Source organism: Lissotriton vulgaris, chromosome 4_1 (assembly GCF_964263255.1).
Source record: "Lissotriton vulgaris chromosome 4_1, aLisVul1.2, whole genome shotgun sequence".
NCBI lineage: Eukaryota > Metazoa > Chordata > Amphibia > Caudata > Salamandridae > Lissotriton > Lissotriton vulgaris.
This window is the reverse complement of record NC_141691.1, coordinates 1419274784-1419299458: the sequence shown is the minus strand read 5'-3', so window position 1 is coordinate 1419299458 and position 24675 is coordinate 1419274784. Positions and strand designations below refer to the sequence as shown.

At 48.6% G+C, this 24675-nt stretch overlaps 1 protein-coding gene across 2 annotated transcripts in view; it reads right to left on the bottom strand.

The window, feature by feature from the left end:
- LOC147724067 (uncharacterized) overlaps positions 1–24675 on the bottom strand; it is a 331100-nt gene that overhangs the window by 69350 nt on the left and 237075 nt on the right. The gene's annotated exons all lie outside the window — the stretch shown is intronic.

The window sequence follows — 24675 nt, the reverse complement described above, 5'->3', positions numbered from 1 at the left end:
TTTGAGCTATTGGTATTGTAAATTACATTTTTTATTTCTGTTTTGTTTTTGAAAATAGCGAAATTAATAGCTTTGTCATTTACAATGCCAATAGTTATAACTTTCGCAAATGTGACACCTATAGAATTTGTAATGCAATAAGTGTTGTATTTACGTGACTTACATGTATTGATATTAAAAATAACAAGGGCTTTTAATTTTTTAAAAAATAATTAATACTTAAATAAACGTTATTGTAATTTATAATGGCAATAGCTTAAACTTTTGTAAATAACTTTTGTGAAGATTATGTTCAGTATTTTGTTTAAACGAAAATCCAAGAACAGAAGTGAAATATTAACATCTTTTTTGTTACATTTGTAATAAAGCTTTAAACATTGAGAGAACATATTTGAACCAGTTGTTGAATGGTTGACCAGATTGATGCTGTGGTGATGCTGAGTGATGTGATGGCGAACAAGTGATGCTGAGGCGTTCAGTGATGCTGTGGCGTTCAGTGATGCTGTGGCAGCGCATAGTGATGTTGTGGTGTCCCCGAGTGATGCTGTATGCTATGCTATGTTATCCTAGGTTTTTTGTTGTTATGCTATGCTATCCTTTGATTTGTTATGCTATGCTAGGCTTTGTTTTGCTATGCTAGGTTTTGTTGTGTTTGGTATGCTATGCTATGTTTTGCTATGCTTTTATATGTTTTGTTTTCCTATGCTATGCTATGTTTTGTTTTGCTACCCTATGCTTTGTTTTGTTATGCCGTTTAGTTTTGCTATCCTATGCTTGGTTTTGTTATGCTATGCTTTGTTGTGTTTTGGTTTGCTATGCTTTGTTGTGTTTTGTTATGCTATGCTTTGTTGTGTTTTGCTATGCTATGTTTTGTTATGCTATGTTTTGTTATGCTATGCTAGGCTAGGCTAAGCTTTGTTTTGTTATGCTATGCTATGTTGTATTTTGTTATACTATGCTATGCTATGTTGTATTTTGTTATACTATGCTATGTTTTGTTGTGTTTTGTCATGCTATGTTTGCTATGCTATTTGTTATGTATGCTATGTTTTGTTGTGTTGTGTTTTGTTATGCTATGCTACGTTTTGCTACGTTTTGTTATGCTACGTTTTGTTATGCTTTGTTTTGTTATGCTATGCTATGTTGTATTTTGTTATACTATGCTATGTTTTGTTTTGCTATGTTTTGTTTTGCTATGTTTTGCTATGTTTTGTTTTGCTATGTTTTGTTTTGCTATGTTTTGTTTTGCTATGCTTTGTTTTGCTAGGTTTTGTTTTGCTAGGTTTTGTTTTGCTAGGTTTTGTTTTGCTAGGTTTTGTTTTGCTATGCTTTGTTTTGCTATCCTATGCTTTTTTTTGTTATGCTATTTGCTGTGTTTTGTTATGCTATGTTGGTGAGGGTGAGGGTGAGTAGGGTGTGTGAGGGTGAGGGGGTGAGGAGGGTGAGGGGGGTGAGGGGGATGAGGGTGGGTGAGAGGGTTGTGAGGGTGAGGGGGTTGTGAGGGTGAGTGAGGGTGAGGGTGGGAGGGTGAGGGTGGGAGGGTGAGGGTGGGAGGGTGAGTGTGGGAGGGTGTGAGGGTGGGAGGGTGTGAGGGTGGGAGGGTGAGGGTGGGAGGGTGAGGGTGGGAGGGTGAGGGTGGGAGGGTGAGGGTGGGAGGGTGGGTGAGGGAGGGTGGGTGAGTGAGGGAGGGTGGGAGGGTGAGTGAGGGAGGGTGGGAGGGTGAGGGAGGGTGAGTGAGGGAGGGTGAGTGAGGGAGGGTGAGTGAGGGAGGGTGAGTGAGGGAGGGTGAGTGAGGGAGGGTGAGTGAGGGAGGGTGAGTGAGGGAGGGTGAGTGAGGGAGGGTGAGTGAGGGAGGGTGAGTGAGGGAGGGTGAGTGTGGGAGGGTGTGAGGGTGGGAGGGTGTGAGGGTGGGAGGGTGTGAGGGTGGGAGGGTGTGAGGGTGGGAGGGTGAGGGTGGGAGGGTGAGGGTGGGAGGGTGAGGGTGGGAGGGTGAGGGTGGGAGGGTGGGTGAGGGAGGGTGGGTGAGTGAGGGAGGGTGGGAGGGTGAGTGAGGGAGGGTGGGTGAGTGAGGGAGGGTGGGAGGGTGAGTGAGGGAGGGTGGGAGGGTGAGTGAGGGAGGGTGGGAGGGTGAGGGTGGGAGGGTGAGGGTGGGAGGGTGAGTGAGGGAGGGTGAGTGAGGGAGGGTGAGTGAGGGAGGGTGAGTGAGGGAGGGTGAGTGAGGGAGGGTGAGTGAGGGAGGGTGAGTGAGGGAGGGTGAGTGTGGGAGGGTGAGTGTGGGAGGGTGAGGGTGTGAGGGTGTGAGGGTGGGAGGGTGTGAGGGTGTGAGGGTGGGAGGGTGTGAGGGTGTGAGGGTGGGAGGGTGAGGGTGGGAGGGTGAGGGTGGGAGGGTGAGGGTGGGAGGGTGAGGGTGGGGAGGGTGGGTGAGTGAGGGTGGGTGAGTGAGGGAGGGTGGGAGGGTGAGTGAGGGAGGGTGGGAGGGTGAGGGTGGGAGGGTGGTGAGGGAGGGTGAGTGAGGGAGGGTGAGTGAGGGAGGGTGAGGGAGGGAGGGTGAGTGAGGGAGGGTGAGTGAGGGAGGGTGAGGGAGGGAGGGTGAGTGAGGGAGGGTGAGTGAGGGAGGGTGAGTGAGGGAGGGTGAGTGAGGGAGGGTGAGTGAGGGAGGGTGAGTGAGGGAGGGTGAGTGAGGGAGGGTGAGTGAGGGAGGGTGAGTGAGGGAGGGTGAGTGAGGGAGGGAGGGTGGGAGGGTGAGTGAGGGAGGGTGGGAGGGTGGGAGGGTGAGTGAGGGAGGGTGAGTGAGGGAGGGTGGGAGGGTGAGTGAGGGAGGGTGGGAGGGTGAGTGAGGGAGGGTGAGTGAGGGAGGGTGGGAGGGTGGGAGGGTGAGTGAGGGAGGGTGGGAGGGTGGGAGAGGGAGGGTGGGAGAGGGAGGGTGGGAGGGTGGGAGGGTGAGTGAGGGAGGGTGGGAGGGTGGGAGGGTGAGTGAGGGAGGGTGAGTGAGGGAGGGTGGGAGGGGTGAGTGAGGGAGGTGGTGAGGGAGGGTGGGAGGGAGGGAGGGTGAGTGAGGGAGGGTGGGAGGGTGGGAGGGTGAGTGAGGGAGGGAGGGTGAGTGAGGGAGGGTGGGAGGGTGGGAGAGGGAGGGTGGGAGAGGGAGGGTGGGAGGGTGGGAGGGTGAGTGAGGGAGGGTGGGAGGGTGAGTGAGGGAGGGTGGGAGGGTGGGAGGGTGAGTGAGGGAGGGTGGGAGGGTGGGAGGGTGAGTGAGGGAGGGTGAGTGAGGGAGGGTGGGAGGGAGGGAGGGTGAGTGAGGGAGGGTGGGAGGGTGGGAGGGTGAGTGAGGGAGGGTGAGTGAGGGAGGGTGGGAGGGTGGGAGGGTGAGTGAGGGAGGGTGAGTGAGGGAGGGTGGGAGGGTGAGGGAGGGTGGGAGGGTGGGAGAGGGAGGGTGGGAGGGTGGGAGGGTGGGAGAGGGAGGGTGGGAGGGTGGGAGGGTGGGAGAGGGAGGGTGGGAGGGTGGGAGAGGGAGGGTGGGAGGGTGGGAGAGGGAGGGTGGGAGGGTGAGTGAGGGAGGGTGGGAGGGTGAGTGAGGGAGGGAGGGAGGGTGAGTGAGGGAGGGTGAGTGAGGGAGGGTGAGTGAGGGAGGGTGAGTGAGGGAGGGTGAGTGAGGGAGGGTGGGAGGGTGAGTGAGGGAGGGTGGGAGGGTGAGTGAGGGTGAGTGAGGGAGGGTGAGTGAGGGAGGGTGGGAGGGTGAGTGAGGGAGGGTGGGAGGGTGAGTGAGGGAGGGTGGGAGGGTGAGTGAGGGAGGGTGAGTGAGGGAGGGTGGGAGGGAGGGTGGGAGGGTGGGAGGGTGGGAGAGGGAGGGTGGGAGGGTGGGAGGGTGAGTGAGGGAGGGTGGGAGGGTGGGAGGGTGAGTGAGGGAGGGTGAGTGAGGGAGGGTGGGAGGGAGGGTGAGTGAGGGAGGGTGAGTGAGGGAGGGTGGGAGGGTGAGTGAGGGAGGGTGAGTGAGGGAGGGTGGGAGGGTGGGAGAGGGAGGGTGGGAGGGTGGGAGAGGGAGGGTGGGAGGGTGGGAGGGTGGGAGGGTGAGTGAGGGAGGGTGGGAGGGTGAGTGAGGGAGGGTGGGAGGGTGAGTGAGGGAGGGTGAGTGAGGGAGGGTGAGTGAGGGAGGGTGAGTGAGGGAGGGTGAGTGAGGGAGGGTGAGTGAGGGAGGGTGAGTGAGGGAGGGTGAGTGAGGGAGGGTGGGAGGGTGAGTGAGGGAGGGTGGGAGGGTGAGTGAGGGAGGGTGGGAGGGTGAGTGAGGGAGGGTGGGAGGGTGGGAGGGTGAGTGAGGGAGGGTGGGAGGGTGGGTGAGGGTGAGTGAGGGTGAGTGAGGGAGGGTGAGTGAGGGGAGGGTGGGAGGGTGAGTGAGGGAGGGTGGGAGGGTGAGTGAGGGAGGGTGAGTGAGGGAGGGTGGGAGGGTGAGTGAGGGAGGGTGGGAGGGTGAGTGAGGGAGGGTGGGAGGGTGAGTGAGGGAGGGTGAGTGAGGGAGGGTGAGTGAGGGAGGGTGGGAGGGTGAGTGAGGGAGGGTGGGAGGGTGAGTGAGGGAGGGTGGGAGGGTGGGAGAGGGAGGGTGGGAGGGTGGGAGGGTGAGTGAGGGAGGGTGGGAGGGTGAGTGAGGGAGGGTGGGAGGGTGGGAGGGTGAGTGAGGGAGGGTGGGAGGGTGAGTGAGGGAGGGTGGGAGGGTGAGTGAGGGAGGGTGAGTGAGGGAGGGTGGGAGGGTGAGTGAGGGAGGGTGGGAGGGTGGGGGGTGAGTGAGGGAGGGTGAGTGAGGGAGGGTGGGAGGGTGAGTGAGGGAGGGTGAGTGAGGGAGGGTGGGAGGGTGGGAGAGGGAGGGTGGGAGGGTGAGTGAGGGAGGGTGGGAGGGTGAGTGAGGGAGGGTGAGTGAGGGAGGGTGGGAGGGTGAGTGAGGGAGGGTGGGAGGGTGAGTGAGGGAGGGTGAGTGAGGAGGGTGAGTGAGGGAGGGTGAGTGAGGGAGGGTGAGTGAGGGAGGGTGAGTGAGGGAGGGTGAGTGAGGGAGGGTGGGAGGGTGAGTGAGGGAGGGTGGGAGGGTGGGAGGGTGAGTGAGGGAGGGTGGGAGGGTGGGAGGGTGAGTGAGGGAGGGTGGGAGGGTGGGAGGGTGAGTGAGTGAGGGAGGGTGGGAGGGTGGGTGAGGGTGAGTGAGGGTGAGTGAGGGAGGGTGAGTGAGGGAGGGTGGGAGGGTGAGTGAGGGAGGGTGGGAGGGTGAGTGAGGGAGGGTGAGTGAGGGAGGGTGGGAGGGTGAGTGAGGGAGGGTGGGAGGGTGAGTGAGGGAGGGTGGGAGGGTGGGAGGGGAGGGTGGGAGGGTGAGTGAGGGAGGGTGGGAGGGTGAGTGAGGGAGGGTGGAGGGTGAGTGAGGGAGGGTGGGAGGGTGAGTGAGGGAGGGTGGAGGGTGGGAGGGTGAGTGAGGGAGGGTGGGAGGGTGAGTGAGGGAGGGTGAGTGAGGGAGGGTGGGAGGGTGAGGGAGGGTGGGAGGGTGGGAGGGTGAGTGAGGGAGGGTGAGTGAGGGAGGGTGGGAGGGTGAGTGAGGGAGGGTGAGTGAGGGAGGGTGGGAGGGTGGGAGAGGAGGGTGGGAGGGCGAGTGAGGGAGGGTGGGAGGGTGAGTGAGGGAGGGTGGGAGGGTGAGTGAGGGAGGGTGGGAGGGTGGGAGGGTGAGTGAGGGAGGGTGGGAGGGTGAGTGAGGGAGGGTGAGTGAGGGAGGGTGGGAGGGTGGGGGTGAGTGAGGGAGGGTGGGAGGGTGAGTGAGGGAGGGTGAGTGAGGGAGGGTGAGTGAGGGAGGGTGGGAGGGTGGGAGGGTGAGAGGGTGAGTGAGGGAGGGTGGGAGGGTGAGAGGGTGAGTGAGGGAGGGTGGGAGGGTGAGAGGGTGAGTGAGGGAGGGTGGGAGGGTGGGAGGGTGAGTGAGGGAGGGTGGGAGGGTGAGTGAGGGAGGGTGAGTGAGGGAGGGTGGGGAGGGTGAGTGAGGGAGGGTGAGTGAGGGAGGGTGGGAGGGTGAGTGAGGGAGGGTGGGAGGGTGCGTGAGGGTGGGTGGGAGGGTGAGTGAGGGTGGGAGGGTGAGTGAGGGAGGGTGGGAGGGAGGGTGAGTGAGGGAGGGTGGGAGGGTGAGTGAGGGAGGGTGGGAGGGTGAGTGAGGGAGGGTGGGAGGGTGAGAGGGTGAGTGAGGGAGGGTGGGAGGGTGGGAGGGTGAGTGAGGGAGGGTGGGAGGGTGAGTGAGGGAGGGTGGGAGGGTGAGTGAGGGAGGGTGGGAGGGTGAGTGAGGGAGGGTGGGAGGGAGGGTGGGAGGGTGAGTGAGGGTGGGAGGGTGAGTGAGGGTGGGAGGGTGGGTGAGGGTGTGCTTACCGGCAGCTTCTGGGAATGGCGTACGCGAAATGTGCACTTACAGCTGGGAAATCTACAAATCCCTGGGGCCCAGTTTAAAAACAACGTTTTGTATTATATGGTTGTAACTAGATTCATAAAGCGCTTTCTAAACCGGACGTGGCACTGAAGCTCTGATGGGGTTTATTGTAGACCGAAATCGAAGTGTGCTGTTGTGTAAACTACTGCGTCGGTTGTGCATCATTAGGGTTATTCTCTGATATTCTAATCCCCCCATCTTTCTGTTCTACTCCGCCTCTGTCACCGCCCAGACTCTCGGCTTTGCTTGTGGGTCACAGAAGCGTCGGTGACTGTGAGAGGGATTTAATTACCTTTCACCCTGTAACTAGGACGGCCACAACAAAGCGGCCTGAAGAGGACGGGCGCTGCACTCTCGAGGGCAAGGAGGGAGATTGAGAGGCGATTACAAATCTGGGGCAAAGGCCACCCCTGCTTGCGCTCAAATGCTAACGAGCGCAAACAATCTCATTTGCAAAGTCACTTTAAAAGGGGCCATCCTTTGTAGGGGGAAATGTTTGCCTCCCCAGACCGACATCTCGAACAATCCCGGGCAACAGTAAATCTGTGGAACATGTGATATCGCCTGCTAAAAACCTAAATGTGATTGCTGGGTTGTCGCAGCCCTAAAAGGATGTTCTGGCATTGCGCGGAGGGGGGCAGGGAGCGGCTTCCTTTGAAGTCTGATTGAGGGGGTGGGGGGGGGGGGGGAGTGGCAGCCTTTGAAGTCTGATGCAGAGGCACAAACAAATGGTGGTGTGTGATGTGGCTGGCGATGATGTACACGTGCCTGGCTCACATGAACTGTACGCGATCCGCAGCTAGGTAGACTTTTCCGACCGCTTACTATAATCTCGCCTATCAATCCCTACGGGACAGAATAGGCGAGACCTAAAAAGGGGGAGAGGCTGGACTGGTGATGAAAGCAATCGAGGAATGGTGACATGGAGATACGAGTCTAGAAACTTTTCACTGAGCCTGCAGTTCTTGTACAGTTCTGTACGTTGCCCTGGAGTCGGAGATACACAGGAACTAGGCAAGATCTAATACAAGGGTGAATGCAAACTTCAGATAAATTTAGACAACAGTATCTGACTCAAGAGAAGTAATTTCTGTTTTTACCACGTGAAAATTAACATCCTAGACAATATAAGTCAATGAGCTTTATTAAATCCACATACGTTCCTGAATTTGATTCAACTTCTTTTGGTCCAAAAACAGAAGTAGAGGAGTGGCAGAGTTCCTTTACTTGCCTAACTGATACATTATTTTTATATACAGTTCCACTGCTCCAGTGACAGTTCTACATCGAAAAGGGAGTCCAAACGTCAACTTCTAGGCCTTATTGCTAATTCGTTGTCCCCCTGGATCACAGACTGTGCAGACCGAGTCGCCCCTGACAAACCCACCAAGCTCAAGAGGTCCTCCAAGCAAGCCAGTTGGTACACTACTGAAATAAGAACCATGACACAAACCTGCAAAAGACTTGAATGGTGCACCAGCATGGACCTCATGGATCGACCAGCATTAAAAACAGCCCTCAACCAATACCATCATCTCCTGAAAAACACGAAAAGGAATGCCCTGGCCATCCGCATTGAAGCAAGCTCCAACCACAGCAAGGAACTCTACAACATCGTCAGAGAGTTCTCCAGCCCCATAGCCACCCAACAAAAAAAAAATCAACCCTTCATAGGAACTCCGACTCCCTGGCTGGCTTCTTCCACGACAAGATCTCCACCATCTACAGGAACCTCAAACCCACTGACATCCTCATCCATTTCACCCCCACGAATGAGGAGCATGACTGCCTCCTCACCACTTGGGACCAGCTCACCACACAAAACATGAGCCATCATGAACCATGTCCCTCAGGAGCACCTAGTGAACCCTTCCCATACCACATTTTCAACCTCTAGAGTAAGACAATCAGTCTCGCGCTCACAGCCATCTTCAATGTATCCATCACCACGCCCACCTTCCCAAAAATGGAAACACTAATAAGTCAAGCCCCTACTCAAGAAACCATCTGCCGCCCCCAACGAACTCAAGAACTACCGCCCCATCTTTCTGGTCTTCTTTCCCACCAAAGTCCTCAAGAAGGCCATCAACCGCCAACTCACAGAACACCTGGAGAACAACTATCTTCGACACTTCCCAATCCGGATCCAGCACCAACCACAGCACCAAAACCACCCCAATTGTAGCCACAGATGACATTAGAACTCTCCTCGACCAAGGAAAAACAGTGCCCCTGATCCTTTGTCATCTCTCAGCAGCCTCAGACACAGTATCACATCCTACCCTGATCAAAATCCCTCACACCATTGGAATTCAAGGAGACTCCCTCAAGTGGATGGCCTCCTTCCTCACCGGAAGAACCCAGAGCATCCACCTTCCTCCATTCACCTCAGAACCCAGACCACCATTTGTGGCATCCCTCAGCCCTACCCTGTTTAACACCTACATGACTCCCTTGGCCAACGTCGTCAGATTGCATTAACTGAACATATTGCCTACGCAGACGATACCCAGCTCATCCTCTCACTGTCAGAAGGCTCTTCCGCCATGCTGACCAACTACCAAAGGTGCATGACTAGCATTGCCAACTGGATCAGACAACTGCCTACAACTCACAAACACAACTGAAGTGCTGATCTTCATGAACACCTCTCCATGGAACGACGCATGGGAGCCGCCCGAACTAGGACCCTCAACTACTTCAACCGACCACACCCGCAACCATAGCATCATCCTGGACAGGATGATGCTATGGTTGAAGAGACAGTTAAACGCAGTCTCATCTGCCCGCTTACTCATCCTTCTCATGCTCTTGAAGATTTTTAAGTGGCTCTAATCGACACCAGAAGTGCCGCCACACAAGCCCTGGTCACTAGCCAACTGGACTATAGCACCAATACCAAGACTGCAAACAATACAAAACTCCGTGGCCCGACTCCTCCTAGACCTTCTTAAATGGACCCACTTCACTACCCACCTCAAGAAGCTCCACTAGCTTCTCAATCAGAAGAGATGCTAGTTCAAGATATTGATCCACGCCTTCAAAGCCCTCCACAACCAGGGACCAGCGTACATCAACCACTGCCTCCCCCCTCCCCCACCCCCTCCCGCAGCAACAGTGGAGGATGCTCCTTCTCTTATCTATCAGAGTAGTCCTGGAACATCCTCCCACCTCACCAACAGGACCTCATCATCTCTGCTAGAATACAGAAAAGAACTCAAGACCTGGCTATTCAACGGAGCCCACTGCAGCAGCACTCTCAGCGCCTGGATACCCTCACGGGTTATTACCAGCACTATACAAATCAAGATTGATTAACTTGTAATAATATAGAGTGCCTATTTCTTGACGAATGGCAATGTGACGCATTTGTTTTTCTCTTTTTCTTTTCTTTGTGTATCATTTTCCTTCCATTTTATTTTCTATGTAACATTACCTATTTTACTGTTAAAAATGTGGACTCATATGAGTCACCCTGCTTCTGGAAGAAGGACAGTTCAAAACCTCAGACTAGCCAAAGAAAAAAACCAGCACTGGCAAAGCCATTCGGTCTCGCAGATGCAAGATCTATTGCTATTGACAATCTTTTTAAGGCATCTTGCACAGAAGCATGGGGGAAGGAGGAGGCAAGAATAACGGATAGCGGGAGAAGGGGGTATGGGTAAAACAAAAAGGAGGAGGTGCAGAGGAAGTACCAGATGGAGGTAGGAGTGGGGGGCAGGGGTCTTGGGGGGCGGGGATTAGGGGGGGGGGGGGGGGGAGTAGTACCTCAATCACAGTCCTAGCAGCAAAAGGACACTAATTAATTTGAATCAATCCGTACTCCACAGAAAGGAATGGAAGTGACGTCTGACATGCTCTGACTAATTAGGAGGCTGCAAAAAAGAGGGACACAAACCAACAAATGGTAGGTAATGGGAGGACTCCAAGCCCTTTATTGTAAACAATAGAGGCTTGCGAGAGCGCATGAGCCTTCCCAGCCTTGACCCAAAAATGGCCTCCCCGGAGACCGTACTTATAAGAAAAGATATGCGATTAGTAAGCAGAGGCTAAACTACAAGACCTGTATGAAATGTAAAATTGTTTTAATTGTAAATAATTAAGTTTTTGTACAATAATTGTTATATATATATATATATATATATATATATATATATATATATATATATATATATATATATATATATATTTATTGTTACTTGTAGCCCTGAAGAAGTCTGTGAAAGACGAAACGCGTTGGCTACTTTTTTTGGGAAGAATAAATTAAGAAATAAAGAATATACTGCGAACAACTCCACTGTATTACGATCATCTGTTTTGAATAAGCACTGTAAATATAACTATTAACATTGTTTGAAAATTGAGCTATAATTAATATTACTGTGCTGGACCATTGTATGTTGTATTTGAAACTACAAGACCTGTTAAGGCAAAAATAAAGTTTAAGAAAACCGAAGCTACAACAATTAACACAAAGAAAAGATTAACATTATAGCCACAGTCTGAACACAAGGTGGAAAGGTAGGAGAATGTGGGTACAGGTGCAAGCATACAGGTTCTGAGAAGGCTGGCCTCGGGTAATGGTGGTGCTTTTATTAGCTAGTTTACTTTGATGAGTGCTAGGTACAAAATGCTATATCGGATTAGCGATTCACAAATTTTGCTCACGCAAGCCATCAATTTCTCTTCATGGGTGGGGGGGGGGGGATGGGGGGGATACAGTGAAGCCCCCACCTTACTGGATCACTGGTTAGAGTACTCTTATCCGAGAGCCATAGAGGGAACGAAGAGAGCTGCAGTAATAGAAACAAGAGCAGATATTTTTAGAGTAAAGAGAGGGGGGGCTCGAAAATCAGACCAATGATCTCAGCACAGAGCAGCATTGTAACTGGAGAAAAGAGTGGGGTTACACTGCCTGATAGAAAAACATTTCTAGCATTTAGAAAGGCAACCTGCTAATCACAATATTTCAAACATGAAAAGGTATAAATATTCACGCAGTGTACATACAAAATCTTGTGCAGCTTGAACTTTCGTGTAAGGTAAGACCTAAGGATGTTCTTATAACGTTTACATTTTACCAGTGGATCCTGCATGCACGGCCCTACAACGCATACCTAGTACATTGGCCTAACAGGTCTCAATGGCCTGGTCACTGCAGCCTTGTATGACTGGGAGAGGAGTTGGACAGATCCGAGAATGCCTGCATTGCGGGTGTGCATCTGTCACGCTGCTAGAATTGTTGCATATCAGTAATGTCATTGATGGTCATTATGTGGCAGGGTACAAAAGACTGCATAGAGGGTGATGATGCCAAGCAGGCAGAGTAGCTCAGAGGGTTAATGCTCCAGTTAAAAGTATATCTTGCAGGCCAAAGGATGAAATGGAGGCAAGTTGATACAGCTTATTATATTTATTAATTCAATAAAAGTAGCAGCCTTGAGGTAAATGTAAATTGATACTTGTATAGCGCACTACTCACCCGCAAGGGTCTCAAGGCGCTTGTACAAATACAGCTGTGGAACCCATCCTGGCTTTCCCTGTGAGGCGTCCACTCCTGGGCACCCCCAAGGTGGAGACCAGGCATCCTTAGCTGTGGGGGCCGTTGTGGAGATTAAGCAAGCTATTGCCCAGAGTTGCGGAGTGGGACTCCATGATTGGAATAGGCACCGAGGCGAGAATTATCAGGTCCGTGGAATTTTTAGCCCAAGACCCGCCGAGGCGGGGAATCGAACCCTGGTCCGGGCTAGACCTCTGCATCAGGGTCTGCCGCTCTAATCATTGAGCCACACTTCTCCACATTGAGCCACACTTCTCCACTATATGGTAGCACCTGAAATCTGAGTGGAAGCAAATACATAAATGTAAAGGCTTAATTTTTTAGCACAATGTAAGTACCCTTTCCCTGTGCGCCAAAAAGAAAATTGTAATCCTGCTAGACGCAAGCAAACAAACACCCTTGAAGTAATTCCGAGTAAGGCACAGGCCACTACAAACACAAGTGGTTAGAAAATAAGACAAACATTCCAACTTTCAGGGTGCCAGATAATTCTGAAAAGAAATTCTCTCTGGTCCCAAGCAACCCTAGAAGGGAACCAGTTAAAATTAAAAAAGCACAGAAAGAAAAACTTTCATCCAAAGAAACGAGTAACATTCAAACTCTAGTACATGTTCAGTGCTAATTTATCTTTACGTATTCTCTCCCGCCATCAAACCTCACTCCCTGCTTTTGGCTGGAAATCGCTCGCAGCTGGCAGTGGAAGCAAGACTTTGCTGCTGGCATTAAAGCTACGCTGTAGATTAGCACGGAAAATATGTCATGAAAACAGTGCAGCTGGCATTATCAGAGACAGACGCTACAGACTGCCATCAAACGGCACAGTGGTACTGCTGCTCGAAACCTGGGTCGCCAGCAGCTGTGCTTTACCCAGCATAACCTTGTATTCTAGCTAAAGAATATGCTATCGTTCCACTTATATGCTTTACTGTAGATGCCAAATGTTCGACACAAAGACTTACTTACAAAGCAGGTTTCCAAAGGATATTTTGATTGAAAACAAGCTCTGGCAAAGTCAATAGGTGTAGCGGTCATAGGGCATACTCATGTGAAAAACACCAGAGGAAAAAAAAAATACATCTAGAGTCGCATGTTAGCATCTGAGGCACACAAACTCACCGGGACAACACAAGAGGTGTACAAAGAATACCTTGCCATCTCTCTTATTGGTTTTGTGGTGTGTACTCTTAATTAATAATGAAAAAAACGACAGGAATGTGCAGCCTCAGATGCATATGTAACAAAGGAGCAGCTAGGAGGAACAGACACTGGCAAAGCCAGCAGGTCCGGATTGAATAGGTCAACACGGGTAAACACAAATATTCACATATATTGTTTATTTGAGCTGCATGCACAAATGCTGCTTAGGAATTTAAAGTCTGTCCTTTTTGGCTTGGTTGATACTAGAAACCGCTATCAACAATACTTACAAGATATAGGGCCAGATGTAGGTCGGTCGGTAACGGCCGAAAATCGGTATTTTCGGCCGTTACCGACCGGTATTCAAGAATTGGCATGTAGGGGCACAATTTTACAGAATCAGTAAATTTACCGAATCGGTAAATTTACCGATTCTGTTAAATACCGAATCAGTATTTTTACCGATTCGGTAAATCTCAGATGTAGGTGGGACTCTTCTGAGTCCCAAAGGCCCTACAAAATCGGTATTTTACCACACAATCCTATTGTGTGGTAAAATACCGAATTCAGGTGTGCATGCACATATGTGCATGCACACCTAGCCATGTGACAGACAGACATGCCCTTAGGGCATGTCTGTGTGCCACATGGCGCACATGCCTATTTGTGGGGTGCCAGAGGGTGTAAAAGTGACACCCCCTGCACCCTTGCAAAATTCGGTATTTACCGATTCTGTAAATACAGAATCGGTATTTCCCATTGATTCCTATGGGCTTCAATGCCCATAGGAATCAATGGGAAATACCGATTCTGTATTTACAGAATCGGTAAATACCGAATGTTACAGATTCGGTATTTCCACATCAGGAAATACCTACATATCCACCCCTTAGATATACCGATTTTTAATTACCGAATCGGTAAAATTCGGTAATTAAAAATCGGTAAATCTATTCTACCTACATCTGGCCCATAGAAATTAATATGGGAATTAGAGTGGATAACAAGGGTACTTTTCACATGTCAAAAACAGTTCCTCAGTTAACCCAAAGGAAGCCCTTCCAAGGAAAGTTTCCTTGGAGAAGAGGATGTAGCCTCACGGCTAGTGGGAAACCGGGTTTGAGTCTCGGCAACGACACTCAACATCAACTTAATCTCCCCGTGCCAAACAATGAATGTGTCCTTGTGTAACGAAACCGGTGCTCATGTAAAACGCTCGGATACCAGATATCTTTGGGTCTAGTTCGCGCTTTATAAAACTCTAAAAAAATGTATTAAAAAAAAGTGGAATGATACACCAGATAGTAAAACAGCATGAGGCGAGAGAGAGTGTTAGACCCGTCAGCCCTTTGGGTGGTCCCTCCTGTTATTTATTTATTTTTGTTCCCTTTCTGCCTCCTAGCCTTTGTTTTTTTATGTCCACTAGAACTTTTTGTGTTGCCTTACCAGGGCTGGGTACCATTTTTATCCTTGAGGATTATTTACCTGAGACCTAGTTGCCTTTCGGACTGAATCCACAAGACCCACAAAATGGTGGCTTACAACTGCCACCTGACAGGTTACCTCAGTATCCAGGGCCATAGGACAGTATAGGGGTTTCCAGAACCTTCTGGACGTCTCTGGACATTCTTGGCTTGGCCTATAAAAGGTGGAATGTTAGGGCAGCCATTTTGTGTCGTGTGGAGAGGAGAGCTGTAGGTCAGGAGTACAGGCTGTGGATTGAGGAGGTTGGTGCGCTGTGGGGGGTTTGATAGCCTCTTGGGGCTGCTATCCCTGCTGATCGATACTATCCCTCACCTGCTGACCTGACCCTGCCAGAACATTGACTTGTGGTGTCCCTGATGCAGGAGAGGCCTGTGGGTACCTCAAGTGGGACAAACGAGGCGAGGACTGTGAGAAATTGCCAGGTGAGGGCGACTGAGGCTGACCTCTGAATTAAGTCAAGACCCGGGAGAAGTAAATACCTACACTTGCTGTCCCCCAGTGCCCTGCAAGACCAGACTTGTGGCTTTCCCGAAGTTTCCCGCCCAAGACTGAACTCTGTAGCAAGGAACTGCTAACTTACTTGCCTCCAGACTACGAAGCTCCCTGTGGTGAAAAGGGTGCTGCGCCTGTGGGTTGGAGCCGGCAGCGCCCTCGTGACTGGTCCCTGCTGGTGGTGACGGGCTGGGAGCTCTGCAAGGCTGGAAGTGCCCTCCGGTGAGGCGCCGCGACTCTCGTGACTGGTCCCTGCTGGTGGTGACGGGCTGGGAGGTCTGCAAGGCTGGAAGTGCCCTCCGGAGAGGCGCCGCGACTCTCTGCCCGGAGCGGGGAACTGATGGTAGAGGCTGGGCTGACACATCTGCTTTGCGGTTGGAGGCGGAGCGCTGTCTCAATTCCAGCGCAGGCCTAGTGAAGGGCTGGGCGGCTCCATAGGCGCGGAAGTGTCCCGAATTCCGCACAGGCCTAGTGAAGGGCTGGGCGGCTCCAGAGAGGCGGAACAGAGCTGAGGTGTTCGCCGGCTGTGTGGGTCCTGTGAGGGGTCGCGTGACTTGGAGGGAAGGCTTGGTTCTCGGTGCGAACTCGCCGGGGACCGACCGGCGAAGAAGTAAGCCTCCTAAGCTTCTGGTAGCAGATAAGATCTCCCTTGACAATCGGGTATCTTAACAGCGAGGTCTTGGGGCTGGTGTGAAACAGAGACCCAGGAGTTCGAGCTGTAAAGCTCAGTGGTTGCTCTTACCTCCTGTCTCTGATTGGGTTGTGACAGGGATTGATTGAGCTAAAAAGTACTGAACCCCCCTTATAGAAGCTTGGGGTCTGACTAGTATCAAGAACCCATCTGTTCTTTCCCTACAACTGTTTATAAATCGGGAAGGTTACATGCATTGATCGTCAATAAGGCAAATCTTGTCTCTTTGAGAGTTCTGTTCCCTGGTTATAACAGCAGAAACACAGCTGACAGGAGGAAGATGTAATACTATTTTTCATGACAAAGTGATGTTCTGCCTGATTTTACTAAGTGGAAGCCTAATGCTCACTAATGGATTTATGTAAGTAGGATGTAAGTGACGGAAATCTGTAACCTGCTTCAATAGGAACCTTGGACTTCCAAGAGTAAGGATCCACTGTAGTTAACTGTGTAGAGAAGTGATCATTTCTAGTTGCTGCAATTGAGACTGTGGAATAATTACTGCTGGTAGAAGGGGTAAGATGTACAAGTGAACTCTTTCCAATTGGGGAAGAAAAGAAATGTGTGTGCAATGTTGAACTGGTGCCTATATATACGTACACCACTGTGGAGCTATTTTTATATATTGAACCACGTTCTGCTGAACAACAAAGAGATTATTTTATAAAACAACTCGTATTTTCCTAAGACTGGTGTAGTGTCTTTCTTTTCTAATGGATGGACGCTGTGTTACTGAAGGGTGCGACGCAACCTTTACACATATGCCTTTGGGATAGGCCTTCCTTCTCAGTGCCAAGCTACCCCATGTAGACTGGTAACCCCAGGTCCAACAGAGAGATACTCTGCAGGGTGAAGCAAACGCTCACAGAATGTATATTTTAATGAAATGGTAACAATAAGTAATTAAAATAGCTGCCCATTCAAGCTGGTAATATATATATATTTTTTTTTTAAAGAGACGAAAAGGTGAACCATCCAACCTATAACATCTATTCTGAAATCTCTTAAAACAGCCACAAATGAAAGACACTCCTTCTGTTATCTTTTTGTGCAGAATAAACGATCATACAGCATGAAACTGCTCTCCTAATTTACCTTCCCAGTGGATTTTTGGGTTTCTAACGTGCCATACCTCAATGGGTAAATGTAGATTCGATCTAGCACATTCCAGATCTGAATTAAAGTTGGATAAAGTGAGTGCCACCAAGCTGAGCAACACTAACATCTTATGTACAGAATGTAAAGAATCAGTAGCATGTAGCAAACACAGCAAAAATATTTTTTACTCTCAATTAATTGTTCAATAATAACGTTGCAGGGCGTAAAAGTGTTTACACAAATTGCAACTGCCTTCCTACATTGTAATATCCTATGCAGAATCCGAGAAAAAAGTGAGGGGATTCTTGCAGCCCACCAAACACAAACTAAAATCTATGCATCAATGGCTAATGTGGAGTACATATAATGACTCAGTGCGCTATGCAAAAGATGCGCAGCAAATACCAACATTTTTGCGTTACTGGTTTCTTAACCTGAAGCTACTATTACCTCGCTAGGACTCAAGCTCTTGGCTTGTTAAAAAAAACAACAAAAAAAAACAACCTGCAATGTCATTACTTTCAGTACAACTATAAAACTGTGGGTAGAACACCCAATAGCAAAAAATGGACAAATGAAATTATATGAGTTCCCAAACCTCCCCCCCTTCACCAAACAATGAATAAAATGGGCGGTTACACTAAAAATAGAGGTCCAAATCTTTAGGGAACTTTAGTAGAACAAGTGTTGGCAGAGTAAATAGATCTTGCCTTTTGGATCTAGACCCACAGGCTTTATCAGTGCAGTTTACGGGGGTGGGGTGGTAGGAAATAGGCGGGGAACGAAGATGTAACCACTGTTTGCGGTTATTCTGTGGAACCAGAAACTCTAAAAAGCTGGGTAAGTAATTACTACCAAAACTGGAAGAGCAGACATGTGGATGGCAAAAAAGAACAGAGTGCAGACATGGAAGGTCAGTACTGAATCTCAGCTGAGATGTTCTATTGACCGTCTAATTGCAGGAATTGGTCAGCCAAAAGGAGGATGGGGACCTACAAGCAATAGTATATTGAGATTCGATTGACCCTGATCGATGGCAAGCATCAGGAGGGCCAGGACCAGTCATTGCCAAAGTCAACAGCTCTCACCTTTTGGACCTAGACCTAATGACTTAGTGCAGTTTACTGACGCGGCAACATTGTCAAAAAAATTGTTGGTAGTCTTTCTGTAGACATCAAGCAAGTATGCACCAACAGAATGATGCAGGTGCCATTTTCCTTATTGTTTTTAAATTTTACGATCCAAGAGGGCAGACACCACTTGGATCAGTAAATTTAAAATATAAAAATAAAAAACTTTTTAAAAATCTCAAAATTAAAAAACGGTCTCTGGGAAGCAGAGTAGGTGAAGGGGGAAGGCAAAAGCAGCAAACGATGGAAAGAGCAACTGAGGAGCAGGAGAGAAGTACAGGATGGAGAAACTGAGCATAGGGGAGAGAGAGTTTTGTGGGGGAGAAGCAAATGAGAGCAAAGTAGGGTGGAGGAAGGAGAGCAAAGTAGGGTGGAGGAAGAAGCGCAAAAGGGAGAGAAGCTCTATGGAGGGCTGAAGCAAAACCTCAATAGGACACCTGAAAAGACCAATAACTGATGAAGGTTGACTGAAAGTTCCAGCATGTATCTTATAAATGCAAATGTGTAGCCTGTAAAAGGCTATTTATTACCATTCTTAACAACAAGGTGCAAAATCTGTGGTCATTATCGAACTTGTTCCAAATAACATGTTATTAGGAAACATTTATTTTCCCTGGCATGTTATAAACCTATATCTCTATCCACCCAGCCATCCATCCATCTCTCGTTTGACGAATGTCCACTAAACGTTGCAGACCTACTACCCCTGTTGCATTGTTCGAGTAGTGAAAGTTTTGCAGCGTTTGGTCAAAGAGGTTAAAAAATAATTTAAAAAAAGAGGGGGGGGGGGGGGGTTGGTGGGCAAAAAGGGCATAAAATCCATTATTTCACATAGACTTTTGAATTTCCCACCCCACGAAAACAGTTAGTCCGTTTTCTACAAAATGTGTCTGGATGATATGTTATGCTGCCCTGATGATTCTGTGGGGTATGGTAGGTAATTTTTAAGTTTTAAGTATTTTAAACTTAGTTATATCTGTGGCTGAAGTAGTACCGGGTTATATAGCGATGACAAGGCATTAGCCAATTGGCTAATGACTGCCTTTGAAAACATTAAAGTCAGCCATGTTGTTTTCAGCTCGATTTTGCCTGTGTTCAGCATTATGCCTCGTAATGTAGGCAAGTATTAGATTTGGTATTTTTCCCATACCAATTACCACTTTGTTAAAGCAGTAATAGGAGGGGAAAATATTTATAAGTGTATATTACCTGCTGGAGCTCGCCAGTAGGTAGATATAGTTAGGACCTAGATTCCATAGGAAAAGCGTTTTTAGGTCTCGCGTAGAGAGAGACCTAATGCCGTCCACCCACAAACGACTTTTTACGAGCCGGATTTGTAGAAGTGCACGTGCTCGTGACCGCGCTTCTATCACAGCCATCAGCCTCCCTCCCACGGGCAGCTTGGCCTCAGGCATTCACCCAAGCGCGACTTCTCCTTCCCCCTAATTACATCCCTGCTGTTACGGCCGCGAGGCCGTGCTTCAAAGGATCCGCTCCCCCATGCCCTGCTTTAATTACATTAGCGGTAAAGGGCTTGTTCTGGTTGTGTGGGGCATCCTAGGCTCAAACAATTGTAGGGCACACACACACACACACAGCTTCATCCTAGCACTTTACTGCTGTTTATAAAACAATGTGCATGTTAAAGAGGCTTGGGTACTATTTCTCCCCTACTAACAGCCCCTGCAGCGCTGCTCTATCTATTGCTTGAAGTTTTTAATTTTTGAAACTGTGTTAGGTCCCAGCCATTGGTCTGACATATAAACCAACACATTGACTTAATTTTGTTCTGGTCTCGAACATCAAGCTTATATATAAATTTTCAAACGGGCCCTGTAGGGTTAAAACATCCATGTAAAACGCGAATCTAAGATTTTCTGAGTGTATAGATTCCCAGGTGATAATAATGTACTCTACAGATCTTACCATCATATTGTTTTTACATGCGGTATGACAAATATGTAAGGACCCGATACATTTTGCCATGTATGAAACCATACCTTTATGTTTGTCTAGTGATGAATTTGAAATCGAGGTTCTCCAATATGATTTATATATGCATATTCAGGTTTTCATAACAATTTTTATTATTCATTATGATTTATACTTCCCCAATGTATTGTAATGTCAAACTAGACACTGATACACAACACATTAGGTAGTGGAAAGCCGAGTCGGTCTTCCCTTCTCGTTAGTTCAGACTCGCGCGTACACCAGCAATCTGCGTCTGCACCATGCTGACCATCACGCGGCTGCCGGTGCTCATCTCCGCGAGTCCCAATACATGGAGAACTACGCATTAACAGCGGTTAGTGTGTCCGCATTAACGTAGGTCTTTCTAAAGAAAGATTCTCTCTGAGGCACAATTTCTATTCAGACCCAGCACCGCGCTTTCCTTTTCGCCGGCTAACTTGGTGAGAAATGACAGTATTATGCGCGTAATGATACCTCAAGTGTCCCACAGTCATCCCCCAGCGTGCGCTGTGCCAACAAGCCTTTGAAGTGAAGCTTAGCTTCACTTCAAAGGTATCAGCTACCCCCGCCCCCTGCTTCACAAGTTTCTCGCATTTCTCCTCCCTCCCTCGCCTCCCTCGCCCTTCAGCGTGCCTTTTCCCAATGTCCAAAGAGTCTGCGGCTACGTTTCTCCTCAAAGTCCTTCCTTCTGTTGTTCACCCTGCTCCCTTTCTTCCTTCGTTCTTTCCTTTCCTTCTTTTGGGCCGTCAGCCTCCATCCTTTCTGTCACTCTTCCTTGTTCATATATATTTCCGTTCCAACTGCATTTATTTATTATTTTTTTGCTTTTCCTTTGCTCGACTAATCGCACGGCGTCTGTGAAGCGGACGCCATACTTCATGTTTTGGACGGCATTTAAATTACGGCCGCCTTATCTTTCCTTTCCGTCGCTGCCTCTATATTTCTGGCTTTCCCCCTCCCTCCTTGCGATAGGAGCCCTCCTCCCACCCTCCGAGCACAAACGCAGCTGGGGGTTTCCCAGTATACGTAGGAGAGCTGACACCCACACTTTGTATGGCAAATATGCTATCAGAACATATTAAACAATGTAAACAAAATTACAAATGCTGATCATACTAGGAAAAAATTCCCAGTATGATACATTTTAAATTTTATTTCCATTGTTTAATTTGATGGCGTATTTTTTGTAGGCACAGGGGAGAGCCGACACCGAAACTCAAACCTGTTTCCAGCTCACTAAGTCAGCAGCTATGTAGCTTACATTACACCCTCTCAAAAGTGTCGCTGACCCTGAACCACCACCAGTATGGCTGCATTTGAATGCTCCTACTTGGAAGTGACTCAAGAAAATAACAACGGAAGATGAAGTGCTAGCCCATACCAGCAAGCAGATTTGTCCGTGGAGGAAGAAAGAAAGCTGATGCGTTCTTTGGGCTGTTATTTTATGTTTTACATGTGCGTTTAAAGCATGCATATGCCTACAAAATAGCACAGTGTGTCGGCCACATCACTTTGCTTATTTATTTTGTATTCCTTTAAAAAAAAAGTCATGCCTTGCAAGATCCGCTTTGCTGTACAGCTGGTCATTATTATCACTCTCCTACTGACTGATTTTTCACCCCCTCATCTCACCCTCTCTTAGTACCTCTCACTCATCATCGTTCTCCTCACCAGTCTTTAGTTCACCCACCCACTTCCTTCACTCGTCGTGCCTGCCTCTCCCTCACTTGAAGCTTCTCTGATCATCTGTGTTTGCTGCCCTCTCATCATCAGCCCCCCCTCACAGCCTCTCCTCACTAATCCAGACACTCATTACACCTTTATCAGAACCTCTCCTCACCCTTTTACCATCCACCTCCTCACCCCTATATCTTGGCGTCCCTCTCTTCACCCCAAGTCGGTACCCTTCACTTTATTTTTCTGTTAGTGACTCGACATCATTGTCCTACCATATCAATTAGTCCATCTCTTCATCCCTCACTTTACTTGTCTGTTAGTCGCTCCCCCTCCTTATTATGAACCCCCTCATTCTTCACCAATCACTCGCTATACATTTGCTAATGCTCCCCATTGGGGCTTTTACTCCTCACTAACAGTCCCTCCCCTCAACTTTGTTTCCCGATCCTGTCCGCTTTCCCAGACTCACCCACTGTTTCCCAAACCTCAATTCCGAACTACTCCATAATCATTGTTTACCTACATTTTTCCCATCTCCCCCAACCCTCTTCTGTTACTGCCCTCTGCTTATTCCTATTTAAGCGTGTCTTTTCTCCACCGCTCACCCTTCCCTTATAATCCAGAAGCCCTCCTTTGCCCGCAATATTACCTCTCCTCACTGGCACTGATTGCAAGGGACAATTTCAAACTGGGTGGAATTTCTCTCTTTCCCACGCCTTCTACTTCCCTTGCTACCGACATCTTTCAATCCCTTTATTCCTCTTTTCCAATCCCGCCAATGACTTTTTTCCTTTTCTACCTCCCACCACTCTAACCACTCTCCCCCTCACTCATTCCATTGACATTGTTCCTACCTTTTGCCCCCCTTTTCACCACCTTGCTATTAACCCCATCATGCGTGTCTCTGCAGTGTGTGTGCGCGCGTGTCTGAAACAGTTTATCTCAGTGTACACTGGCATGCGAGGACGTGTTTGTATGTGACGACGTGGTTGTATGCGAGTATATCTGAATAGTGTTGAAAACCCATCACTGCATGTGTGCATTGGAAGTGTGTGTGTGTGTGTCTGGTGTGTATGCATTCAAAGATCGTCGTGTGTGTATATTCTATGTAATGTGTAAGTGTGTGTTAACCGATGTTGGTGTATGCATTCAAGAATCCATCTGTATGTGTTTTTGTGTATGATGATGATCTTTTTGTGGTGGTGTGATCTGCATTCAAAGACCGAGTTGGGTGTTTTTCATTTTAATGTATCTTTTGTTTTGTGTGTGTATCATGCCTGTGTGTAGCATAGACTAAGTTTTATCTGTTCAATAATGTTATCTCGCCTATATTTATATAGTAGCATGCATCTGAATTTGTGGTCTGTCTTGACTGTCCATTTCTCCAATGCTTTTGCATATTGTGTTGACCGGAGTTGATTTTGTGCAATTTGCTGTGTCTAATGCAGTGTGTATTTTATCAGGTACTTTTATCTGGGGCTTTGGGAGAAACTGAAAGTCATTAGTCGTCCATTGTGTGAGATGATTTCGGGGTTGCAACCTGCAAAGGCGGAATAGTACAACACTCGGCGACCCCGCAATTATTCTTACCGCTTGAAAAATATTGTTACTGAAACTATAGGCATCATTTAGATTTAACCGAGCTGGAACCTCGTTAGGAGTGAAGGAAACACCAAGCTTGCATTGTTGGAGCCTCTGCTGGCTCTGCCTGCATAAACATCATACCTGGTGGCCTATCAGCCACTGAGCCGCCATGCCACTCTGGTCACCTCTCCCTACTTCCTACCAGCTCTACATTTCCATTTCTTGTTGTACATTGAAGGAATGGCCGTCCAGGGCAGAGTAATCAAATGAGGACTGAATGCATTGGGTTTTTTTTATTTCAAGAAACAAACTCATACTTTGGGAGTATGTTTCTTGAAAACATAATTTTTTGAGTTCATGCATCAAACATGACTGTTGCTCAGCAATCATCTGTGCCTTCAGTGGTACCACTGAAGGCACACGGGTCCTCCACCATAGGAGCGGAGGCCAAACGCACCAATGACTGAAGATGGCATCTGCCAACACCTGCTGAAAGGGGGTGCGCACTCCGAGCAAAGGTATCACTTCATCGCCACTGTTTGCAGCAAATGGACACTTTTTAAAAAATCCAACCCTGCTCTCTAGAGATGTGGCCTAACGACCAGAGCTGCCATCTAAGTCACGTAAATACAAAACATGTTGCATTCCAAATGCTATAGGTGTCACATTCGCGGAAGTTATAACTATTGGCATTGTAAATGACAAAGCTATCAATTTAGCTATTTTAAAAACCAAGAAATAAAATATGTCATTTACAAGACCAATAGCTCCAACTTTTCTAATGCGAGACCTATTGCATTTCCAATGCCTGTTTGTTTTCTCAATACCTTTGGCGCCGGTTGACAAATCTTCACAAAGGTTTCAAAACTAGTGGCCCGCTCCAGTCAGCTCCTGTCTTGAAAGTTTCAGGGTGATTTGACAAGAGGAGGCTGAGAAAAAAAGGGGGGGGGGGTCCCAAAAAGTGTTTTCTCAATGTAATTTCCCATGGGAAACTTTAGACACAGCTACAGCCCGAACTGCTGACCAGAATTGCGCCAAATTTGGCAAAAAGGTAGGTCTTGTTTCAGTAAGAGCCCTATTTGTTAAGTGGTGTTAATCCGTTCAGTAGTTTTTTAAATATTATTGGAAATAGAATGTTATATATCTGGGCGGAGCCTAACCACACATCTCATTGTGAGATCTGATTGACTGTCGGCACTTCATCCATCTTAGGACCAATATACATGCTAGCACCTCATTAAAAAGCATTGTAGCGAATGGAAGGTTTTGAGGCTCACCAAAAGCAGAACGCATAAAGGGTGATAAGACTTTAGTTTCATTATAAATCATATGTTGATGGTACCATGCTCATTTTAGGAATTGTGGTGTGTTCTAAGGTGATTTTACCCTGTAAAAAAGCCTTCTGGAATATCATGAA